We start from the raw sequence: 12,446 nt of genomic DNA on the forward strand, positions 1-12,446 counted from the left end.
TAAACTTGGCACAAATATTTTCAATCATGTGTCGCTCTTTCTGTTGCCTTAATCTAGTGGAAGAGGTTCAGGTTACTTTCATCCATTTATATAATAAACGGAATTCCCATACCTTGATAGAACACAACTAAAATGATATTTTCTCGCAAAATAGACTCGATACTGCAACTAGTGTTCTACAGATATTAAAGCATTAATTAAGCCTATATATGTTTTGTTAACATTTCTTGTATTCTCACGTTTTCAGCTTTTCAAGGTTTTAAAATGCATTTTGTTTGAAGTATTGTTGACTTAGCCTATTAGGCATTTAAAATAAAAATATATTATTCTAAAGCTTGATTTTCAGTCCGTTACAGGACGGCATAAAGTGATCGCACTGTCCGTCCGTCCATATGTCTGTCCGTCACACTTGCGTTTAAGTGATATTATGGGCATCTAACAGTTTATAGGTGTCTATTGCAACCGTTGTTTATTTTTGGTGTTTTCACTTCATATATACTTAGATTTGTTAATGCAGCATCAACATGCTAAAACAATATCCCTGAAAGAGAAAAATAATGCATTTGAATTAAATTGAATATAAACTGTACTTTCGTTTGACAACTGATCATGCTTGTACGATGTGTACCTAAATTTAGTTTTAGTGCAGATTCGTTCATACGACACAAGGACACAATTTTGTTTTACGGATGGCTTAGAGGACTGGGTGAGTCACGTAAGATATCGAATATAAAATATATTTTAATAGCAACTGGTAGCAAGATGAGTTGCAGATAATTGGTCAGTAACCTCATTTTAAGTAACTCGTTTGACCTGTTAATTCTTTTCAGCTCAATTCAACAGTGAAAAATGCCCATAATATCACTTAAAGGTTTCGAAAAATGCTCATAACTTCTATGTCGCTTCAGATATAACCTTCATAATTGGTGTGCATTTGTATATGGACAAGGCCTTTCAATACGCACACACATTTTGACCCCTTTGACATTGACATTAAACTTAGGGTCCGCTTTTAGGTTTCAAAATCTGCCTTTAGGTTTTGAAAAAGCGTTTTTTGGGGGCATATGTCTGATGGAGAAAGCTCTTGTTTTTGTTTGGCATTGATATGTGGTTTGTTTTATTTTAGACAAAACACTGTGCAGATCACGACTGGTCATGATTTCAGATCAAGAAAGGAAGAAACATCTGTGGATAAAAATCTTGATGGACCTGCATACTTCATTTATGCAGTATATGCACATCTTGTTGCTCATTTTGTATGTGTTCTGCTGCCTTTTTGCTTATTTTAAGGTTATTGCAAGAACTTCTGCGTCAATCTTTACTAGAACCCAGAGTTTCATTTTATGGTGAAATTGGATCAGTCAATTGAATTTGTTTTAGCAAGTATACGTCTCTGGTGGGCAAAAATAAGACACTGTTATTGAGGTGTAGTGTTTAACAATTTGTATTCAGTCAAATGTTCCTTATTTCGCCAGTTGTCTTTATAATCCCCCGAAAGTATTGAGTGATATGTCCTTTATAAGCTATTGTAACTGTGCATTTGTTCATGTGCATTTTTCTACCAATTTTCGATTTCGGTTTAGAAATGTTTTGTATGAACTTGTCTTCACATAAAAATGCTTTATTATGCCCCCCCCCTTCGAAGAAGAGGGGGTATATTGTTTTGCTCATGTCGGTCCGTCCGTCCGTATGTCCGTCTGTCCACCAGATGGTTTCCAGATGATAACTCAAGAACACTTAGGCCTAGGATCATGAAACTTTATAGGTACATTGATCATGACTCACAGATGACCCATATTGATTTTGAGGTCACTAGGTGAAAGGTCAAGGTCACAGTGCCCCGAAATAGTAAAATGGTTTCCGGATGATAACTCAAGAACGCTCATGCCTAGGATCATGAAACTTCATAGGTACATTGATCATGACTTGCAGATGACCGCTATTGATTTTCAGGTCACTAGGTCAAAGGTCAATGTCACGGTGACCCGAAATAGTAAAATAATTTCCGGATGATTACTCAATAACTCTTATGCGTAAAATGGTTTCCGGATGATAGCTCAATAACGCTTATGCATAGGATCATGAAACTTCATAGGTAAATTGATCATGACTCGCAGATGACCCTATTAATTTTCAGGTCACAAGGTCAAGGTCACGGTGACTCGAAACAGTAAAATAGTTTCCGGATGATAACTCAAGAATACTTACACCTAGGATCATGAAAATTCATAGGTTCATTGATCATGACTGGCAGATAACCCCAGGGATTAATTGTCAGGTCACTAGGTCAAGGTCACAGTGACTCGAAACAGTAAAATGGTTTCCTGGTGATAACTCAAGAATAATTAGGCCTAGGATCATGAAACTTCACTGGTACATTGATCATGACTAGCAGATGGCCCCTATCGATTTTCAGGTCACTAGGTCAAGGTCACAGTGACAAAAACAAATTCACAAAATGGCTGCCACTACAACTGACAGCCCATATGGGGGGCATGCATGTTTTACAAACAGCCCTTGTTAAAAAAAATTTTGTGAATTTGTGATTGCTAATGTTTAATTTTTATGCCCCGAAGGAGGGCATATAATGATAGGACTGTCCGTCTTTCCGTCACACTTTGCGTTAAGGTTTCGCGTTTATGTTTCAAAAAATGCTCATAACTTCTATGCCCCTTCACATAATAACTTGATATTTGGCAAGCATGTGTATCTCATGGAGCTGCACATTTTAAGTGGTGAAAGGTCAAGGTCATCCTTCAAGGTCAAAGGTAAAAAAACATGTATCAACGCAGCGTCTCTTGTTTTATGTTCTATAATATGTTTGTATGTCAGGAGAAACAATAAAGTTTTGTTTTTACAATACATACTAAACTTGTGGCAGAATTGTTTAGTAATGAAAATACAAATTGCAGCAATTGCATGTGTTAAAGAACTTTGAATGGTTATAATTGATGTTAAGATTGTTTTATTGAAATATTTCATTTTTAAAATGACTTCACATGTTGAAAAAAATGTTATGTATAAAAAAATATTGAATCATTCACACTATTTCATTAATGTTCTGACCTACTAAGTGGTGGATTGCGAACATAATGGTGTACCTTTGTGTGTGTTTTGTATTCATTATTACATGTTTTATAATTAACAAATAAATTAATAATTATACATTTAAAAGTAGTTTACCTTCCATTTTTTGCAGTGTGATTTTTTCTGTGTGATTATGCATATCTGGAAGTTTATACCGCTAATGTAACATTTTCAAAGAATTATCTGTCTATGTTAGAATGAACCTTAGCGATTTTGTACCGCCGGCGTAGCATTTTCAAAGAATTATCTGTCTGTGTGATAATGAACCTTAGGGAATTTGTACCGCCAGCGTAATATTTTCAAAGAATTATCTGTCTGTGTGATTATGAACCTTAGGGAGTTTGTACCGCCGGCGTAACATTTTCAAAGAATTATCTGTCTGTGTGATTATGAACCTTGGGGAATTTGTACCGCCGGCGTAACATTTTCAAAGAATTATCTGTCTGTGTGATTATGAACCTTAGGGAGTTTGTACCACCGGCGTAACATTTTCAAAGAAATATCTGTCTATGTGATTATGCATTACTGGAAGTTTGTACCGCCGGCGTAACATTTCCAAACAATTATCTGTCATTTATAGAGTTTGTACGGCCGGCGTAACATTTTCAAGAATTATCTGATTATCCTCTGAGAGTTTGTACCGCAGGTGTAACATTAATTGTGACTGAGAGTTTGTACCGCCAGCGTAACATTTTCAGTTTAATTTTTCTGTTGAAAGGATTATGAACCTGAGTTTGTACCACCAGCATAACATTTTAAAGTAGAGTTATAATATGAATGAACCTTTGGGAGTTTGTACCGCCAGCGTTACATTTTTGTGTTAGTTAAAATTAATCTTTTGTTGATGTTATTGTGAAATTTTGAGAGTTTGTAACGCCAGCGTACCATTTTTTGTTTAATTTAAAAGTGGAATGAATGTGATGAACCTTTGGTAGTTTGTACCGCCAGCATAACATTTTCTGTTTAATTCTTCTGTCGAAGTGATTATTATGAAACTTTGAAAGTTTATACTGCCAGCGCAACTGTTAAGTTTAATTATTTGTTGATGTTATAGAACCATTGGGAGTTTGTACCGCCAACGTCACATTTTCAGTTGTAGGGTTGTACTGCCAGCATAACATTTGTATACATTGTTATAAAAAATTACAAAAAAATGGGTTTATTTGTAGGAAATATCATTGAAAAAGGCCATTTTAAAAGGGATTCTGTGGAAAATCCCTTTTTAAAATATACTGCTTTGGTAGTTTGTACTGGTTCATTTAACATTTTCGCATTCAAACTGCATTTGTCCAGTAATTTTGTATCAAAACTGATCCTTCTTTAATAATCTAGTTAATTAGATAACATAAACATATATGAACTGTATGCTTTTTATAATGATGTATATATTATTTTGGTTATATGTTAATTTTAACGCCAAATATTATGTAACACTTTGACGTTGTTGCAATTGACGTCATGTGATTGTGACGTCATTTCCTTTATTTAATAACAAAATGTTACTCCTGATGATGGTCTAAATTGACCGAAACGTTGAGAGAATAGATATTTAAAAAAAAACAAAGAAGTTGTTTCTCTGTTTTATATAATTATTTATTTTTATTTGGAAATTCACGTGAATTGTCATGACGGTTTATGGAATTCAATCATACATAAAATGACATGCAGATGTTGCTGATATTAACATTCTTCTTGTGTTCATGCATCATTTATAAAACAACATATAGTGTATCATGCACAAAATCGTATTTCTACCATGGTCGATAGAAACTTTGTACATAATGGTCATCTTTGTATCCTGAAACAGCAATTTCATCGCCATAATTACACATACGCAATATCAATATATGTATATTTGTTGCAAACTTTCATGTACATATGTTAATTTTAAAAGCAAGTTGTTAATGATTATAATAAAATACGCTTAACGCTGAATATAAACTCATAATCTTTATATTAGCACTACTAATAATGCACATCTAATACACAGATTCAAATCTTTTACTGAACATGCATCAAAATCACAACAAAGAAAACAGTGCAAAACAGCATACATAAATATGTCTAACTTAACAAGCAGAACGAATTGCGAAAACAAATTTCTACTTTTTCATAACGGAAAATGTTGGCAGTCGGAATGAACTATCCGAGAATTTCAAAGTCCATGTGAAAAGCAGCGAACAAAACATAACAAAAGTTCATATAAGCTGGCGAAAATGCAAATATTTGCGACTAAACTTGCAATTTTCTTACGCAACTTACATCTACATGTATCTGCAAACGAATGCGTAAAGCTGTACGGAACATGCCGAATTACAGTTATTTTTTGTGTTAGCAAATCGATAACATTACGGCATTCTGGATTTGTTGGGGCTTCTTATATGCTGTCCAAAAGACATATTTAATTAATTTAATTAAATTAATTGGTGGTGTCAATGATTTTCATTTCGTTTTGTTATTTTCAATTGTAAATATATACGAGTTTGGCTAAAACCTGGGTAATAAAAAGAATTAAACAATGTGCAGTCTTTATTATACTATTAAGGTAGCGCACCCCTAATGGGTACATATCCAAATATAATCTAATTAATTATTTTCTTAATCAGCATTATTTCACTGAACTACATGCAAATTTATAGGTAGGCTTTCCATGCTTTTTAAAAAAAATTAACATTTTTTTCAAAACCGACCCCACGCCCGGCTTTTAGCCAGTTTATTTTCATCCCTGGGGTATATAAAAGTTCCATAATTCATTCAAATTTCCAAAAATGGGCATGCAGTTGGTGTGTACAGATGCAGTAAAGGTGTTTAAAGTTTAAACAAGATGAAATAAGTATTCTTTTACAGACATTTATTTTTTACAATTTTTTATCTATGGAAGAGCGCTATGAAATGTAAGTGATTTTAGCCAAGTAAAAAATGGGTCGGTTAAAAACAAAGTGTCATAAAATTCAAAATAGTATCATTTAAGTTATATTTTAAAATTAGTTTTTATAGGGAACACTATATACAGCAAAAATACCAAGATATAGACAGATTTACCGTTTACTTTTTGAAATAAAAATAAAAATGCAACATGCATTATTCGTATTTTCAGCAGTAAATCACACAATTTAGCCATAACGTTGTTTTAATTTTAAAAATTGAAGGATATGCATAAAAATTTCAACATATTTAACAATAAACAAAGCTTATATGCTATATTAAATCAAATTACGTTAGAAAAGAAATTAAACGCGTCGAAAAAAGTATGTGACGTCGGCAGGATTCAAACCTACGCGGGAAGATCCCACAGGATTTTTAGTCCATCGCCTTAACACCTCGGCCACGACAACTTCGCATTAGTGCAAGCTTAAATTAGATATCCATAAGTAAACAGGTAAAAAGGCTCTTCGATCTTTGAAGGAATCGCGAAATCATATTTTTCAGATGATATTTGGATCAAAGTCAATATTTATTGTGAAAATAATGTATTCTAAACGAATTAGGTAAACATATATCAAAATTTGAAGTTTGAAAAATAAATGCATCTCTCGGAAATAACCGATCATTGAAAATCGGCAATGATCGTAAAATAAATCGCGGGAAATCATTAGGGGTGCGCTACCTTAAGTAGGTTAATACGGCTTCCAACCAAAAAAGGTATATACAAAACATTAAAGGGGCATATCGACGGTATTAGTTGTCATTCTTAATATGACTTAACCAATGTTTTCATGTATGCAATAGAAGATTTAAATTTAAGTGAAAACACAAATTATGTGTAGCAAGATCAAACAAATATAAGTGTAAACGGAACCAAACAAAAACATGATAATTGAATACATTTCAACGGGCATATCACTAGTTTTTTGTAATGTTTTACATGACTTTACCAATTTATATTAGTATGCAAATGTAGATTTGAATATATTTAAAAATACAAATGATACATTATGTTCATCGAGATCATTACATTTGCGTAATTAAGTATTCAATTAAAAACAATACATATACATTACAATTAAAGGGGCATATTCAACGGTATTAATTTTGATTCTTGATATGACTACCAATTCACGGTATCTCGTTTGTATGTATTAATGTAAATTAATGTATATAACGCAGTACCATATATTTGGAATTGCTAGGAAAATATATATAAAAACAAATTTATTTTTACAGTTTGTGAAGGAAATAAACATAATCTAACACAAGTATTGCATATTTAGGAAAAAGTTTACATACTACAAACAAGTTTGCATGTGAATAGAGATACTACAGAAGGCAATTGTGACGTATATGTAAAACAATCATGCACTACCTACATGAACTTCATTATTTATAATGAGTTTTTACAATTATCTATTAGTTGTTGATGCGACACTGTAATTTAACAGTACTTAAAAAATATTTGTTTTTAAATCTACAATGACTCACATATTCAAACAAAATACATTTTACGAACGTACGCGGTAGTTTTAATTATTTTTATCACATATAGCATAAGGTTTGATAGATCCATCTTTTGCTGATATTAAAATGAAATAAAAATCGAGAGTGGTGGGTGTTCTTATTTGTTTTTGTGAGCTTTGAGTTAAACGTGTGAGTTCACCTCGCGAACAAAACTGAGTACACAAGTGAGGAAACTGTTGGAAATTATGTAATTCATTGTGTCTATTTAAAATTTTATTTCAAGCCATAACACATCAAATGGATATCAACAAAGTTATTTGGAAAATTAAAAAAATAACACTTTCTTAATTTCAACTTGTAATACCTTCCCGCATATAGATTTCATCCTAATTTACCCAAATGGCTCGTGGGTTATCAAAAAATAAGAAAACATAGAGAAGCAAATTCGTTGAATTGATATCCCCCGCACATAACTTTTGTTTGTGACAGACGGGCGGACGAACTGGCGCACGACAGACAAGGCCAATTCTATATCCCTCCGCCTTTAGAGGGGGATATTAACTAAATCACCAGGCTCTTTTGTTCATAATTACAATTCAAAATACAACCAATAAATGCTAAGTTCCAACACAACACGACTGAAATGCACTTAATAAATAAATATCCGATAATGTTTGCTCAATATAATGCGGGTCATCGTTCTGTCAAATATTAGAAGAATATATCTTATTGAGAATCGATTATATACGTGAATTTTAAAGGGTGTTGTTTTCCCATTCCAGAATACCGGCCTTATCAAATTCCCCTATGCTACACGTGATTGCATGTCGTGTCTTAAGTATTTCAGCGTGTCACACAAGTAAAAATAGGATTTAACTTTACTTAGGTAGAAGGATTTAGATTGCATTGCATTCGTTTTCTCTGACGTTATGTGTATAAAGTCCATAAATAAAGTCCATGTAGTTGGAATATAGAAATTGCGTAAGATTATTCTTTATGTTTTCTCATTCATAAGGGTTTGTTGAATTTATTTTCATATTTTTTAAACGGGATAAACGAGGTAGGATAATTCATAATATGATATACATGAAATGATCGTATAAACAATAAATGAACATAAACATCATTAAGAAGAAAACATTACTCATTGGTCAATGTCATGCAAAGGGGATTGATTTGTGATAATCATGTAGAGCTCAAACAATTGATATATTAAGTTTACTGTGTGATTTTGTACAACTTGCAATACCTCAAACAACAAAAAATAATGTGGTTATTATATGCCAATGACCACATAGTATTCAAAGTTTGGTATACAGAATTAAAGAACTTAACGAAAATCCGACAAAACTGTCAGCGTTGTAAATAAGCTGAAATGGTATGTCAAATTTACACAAAACATAATCTTATTCTTGAACATGATAGCACTTCGCAAAGGACGGCCAAAGCCCGAGATGAAAAAGAAGAAGGGTTGGACGTAGGGTTAGCTACCCTTCCCTGAAAATAAAACCCTGGGGCCGTATTCCAGTAGCTTCTTAAATTTTCACTTAAGTTAAAAAAAAATTAAATAAATTTCTTAAGTTAAATTTGAAATGTCAAAAACAAGACATGAGAAGCTAAGTATTTCTCTTTAAGACATTCATTTAAGAGTTAAAGGAAGTTAACTTAATTTTATATATATGAGAAAAAAACACAGAGTTAAGAAATTTATTAAGTTTATGAAGCTACCAGAATTCAACTTAAGTGAAATCTTATGTTTAAAGAAAAAATGGCGGAGATAAGAAAAAATATTGCGCAATATTTCAACTTAAGTTTTTTTTAACTTAAGAAGCTACTGGAATACGGCCCAGGTCGCTGTAAACGCCAAACAGCATAACAACAGACATCGCGGACCTTAGATGAAATGCATGAAGTATTACGTATGCCGACGGCAGTGAAAGCCATAGTCAACTTGAGCCTTCAGACCAGAGACCTTAATCTCATCGAGGTCCACAACAACCATCTGTACATGAAATGTCAGTACCATTTCTGAGAATTGGAAGACTGGATGCGTAGTTGCAGCGATGAGGAAGTTCAACCTCACCATCCAAGAAATCAATGAATCAAGACGGACCTGTTCTGTACAGAAGCGACTGACCTCCCATTAGTTACTGTTGTTCTCGGTAATCAGCAAGGCGTTACAGCACACAATCAGGGAGTAGCACTTATGCTTTCGAAGTCGGCGCAGACAGGCTCTTCGGGTTGGGGGGAGGTTGGGGCACACGGACCACGGATCATGACCGTCCCTTTCCAAACAAAGAAGAAGAGAATTAAAGTGGATATACTGCAGTTCTAGAACTCAACGTACTTTTTGCTAAACATTATTCTAGGAAAGTGTTGAAATGTACTTTCTGTAAAACTTGAGTACTCGCTCAGTGCAACTAATCTTAGATATTTTGGATGACAAAGACCTTCACATCAAATCTTTGCAGTTACACCGTAATATACCGATACTGGTTTATCCTTTGATAGTTAAAACTTCACCTTAGCTTACGTTTAAGGCGTTCGTTCAATTCATCGAAAAAGTGATAGTTTTAACATCTCAAAGATTATAGGTCAGCTATGTTATATGCAAATCATTAATCCATTAAAATCGAGAAATCCACACAAATTGATTACGTTATATTGCTGAAAATGTTTGGTTTCTTATGTCGTATAAAGCTTGTGAATAGCATAATTTCATTATGCCATTATATGCATCTTTTGACGATTTTAAAACCTAAAAATTATAAAGCGTTGCAACGCGAAACGATTGAATAATTTGGAGAGTTCTGTTTTTGTCGTTAAATTTTGTGAAACTACGAAGATTGCTTATATAAGGTATAAAATACGGCACGAATGTGTACGCGGCGGAATAGCTCAGTAGGCTAAAGCGTTTTTACTTCAGGACTCTGGCAGGACTCCAGGGGTCACTGGTTCGAAACCTGCTCCGGGCAATGTTCTTTACCTTTTTTTAATTTTTTTCATGATTTTTTACTGGAGCTTTTACGATCCAATGTTTACATTTATCAATATAAAGCATTTAATGAATAAGTTAAAAAAAATGCCAAAATCTGTGAAAAGGCCCCTTTAAGGGGAGAAAATTCAAAAATATTGTTTGAAAGTCTGTCCAAGATTAATTCTCATGGACAAACGGGCTCGAAATATTGCTTGGTTATCGGCCGAATTTTTCTCTCATTAAATATGATGCTATATATTTATTTTAATATATTTGGCTCCTGGACCCATATACTATCAAGGGTACGTTACATTCACCTGTGCAATATCCTTGAAATATCATTGAAAAAACAAGACCCGCAAACTATTTTCCAATAAAGAGGTAACTGCGTGTATAACGATGCAATCTAAACATACTTTGAACGAGATATTGAGAGTCATACGGTGTTCACTTTATGTCATTTATGTCAAACGACATTGATCTAAAGGGTTTGATATTTTTCAAAACACTCTTAGATAGTAAAATTACGCTCGATGTCTTGAAAGAAGTTTTCAGATACTGATATGAAAAACCAAAGCATGGGATTTACTATCTAACAAATTGTATCATACTTTTGAAAGTAAAGACTCATGATGAAGGCAGTTGTCGAAACATGCGTAGGATTAAAAGAACTGATGTGTTCGTACGATATATTAAATATATTCTACCTTTGGATTAAGACTCATATAAAATTGAACTCATTAAAAAATATGACATGTGAACATTTAGACGAGATCAATTTGGTGCAATAAACTCCTGTTTAACTGCAGATGAGTGAAGTTATCTCAAACTGTTAAATCCGAATGAACGTATTGTGTCATATCGGTCAAGCTGGAATTGCGGTAAACAAACATCGTATGAAACCTGGTCGGAACCTGTTACGCTGTCCGTCAGATAGACATTACAAAACCAAGATGGGAGACCGTTTAGTGGAACAATGTTTTGGGTCCCCACATTTCACTTTGCATCCACCAGCTAGTTGTGTCGCAATATGTGTAATGGAAAACAATTACACAAGTCAGATGATTCACTAGATGTGATTGGACTCTCTTGTCAAGCGCCACTTCAATCAAGGCTGAGAAAGCTGAATGGGATTATTCCTCCCTTCTATGACTTCCAACAGCTACAGTACGGATTAAAAACAAACGAATATCATTCCATTCTTCCACATTGACCTGTTTCGCCACTATTTCGTGTCATCCGTTATATGGCCGTGGAACCAACGCTCAGACTGACCTAACATTACGCTCTGAGATGTGAAAACATCAAATTAATGTGCCCAGACAAACTCTGGTTTACGTTAGTATAAACCTTACTTGGTCTGTGTCATATTAACGCAAACTAAAAACGTATGCTTCAGCCCTTGAGATACTGAGCAACATTCGAAAAGGGCGATATGTAGTTTGTATACTGTATTGTCACTCATAATATCGTTTTCTAATTGCTTTGTTTTTTCTGGTATGTGTGTGCATACGTGCGCATTTTTTTAAGAGTATTAAGCACTTGTCTATATACTTATAGTGTGCTGGTATTCTCCCCGTTCTTTCAGATTGGTACCCATTGGTTGTTTGTTTTGTCACTTCATGATATGTAAGGTCCGTTTTCGTTGTTAAGATTGGCATGATAATACTAACTAGCTGTCGCATTCACACATTCATATTCAAATCGTTCACATTCTTGTTAGTGTACAGTTTAAACGTCAGAAATATAATGAAATATTGCTATACAATTAAAAAAATAATTCTGAAATACATTTAATTGAAATAATTTATACGGTATAATTGATATTTCAGATGTTCGATATATAAATAAATGAACATGCTCGCGTATACAAAGATAAAATAATGGCATGTATTTATATAACATAAACATGCATATAATAAAACACGAATTACGACAGAACGCAGCACTGGAAATGGTGTACGTGACTTTGAATGATGGTAGAAAC

This window comes from Dreissena polymorpha, chromosome 1, assembly GCF_020536995.1.
Source record: "Dreissena polymorpha isolate Duluth1 chromosome 1, UMN_Dpol_1.0, whole genome shotgun sequence".
Classification (NCBI taxonomy): domain Eukaryota; kingdom Metazoa; phylum Mollusca; class Bivalvia; order Myida; family Dreissenidae; genus Dreissena; species Dreissena polymorpha.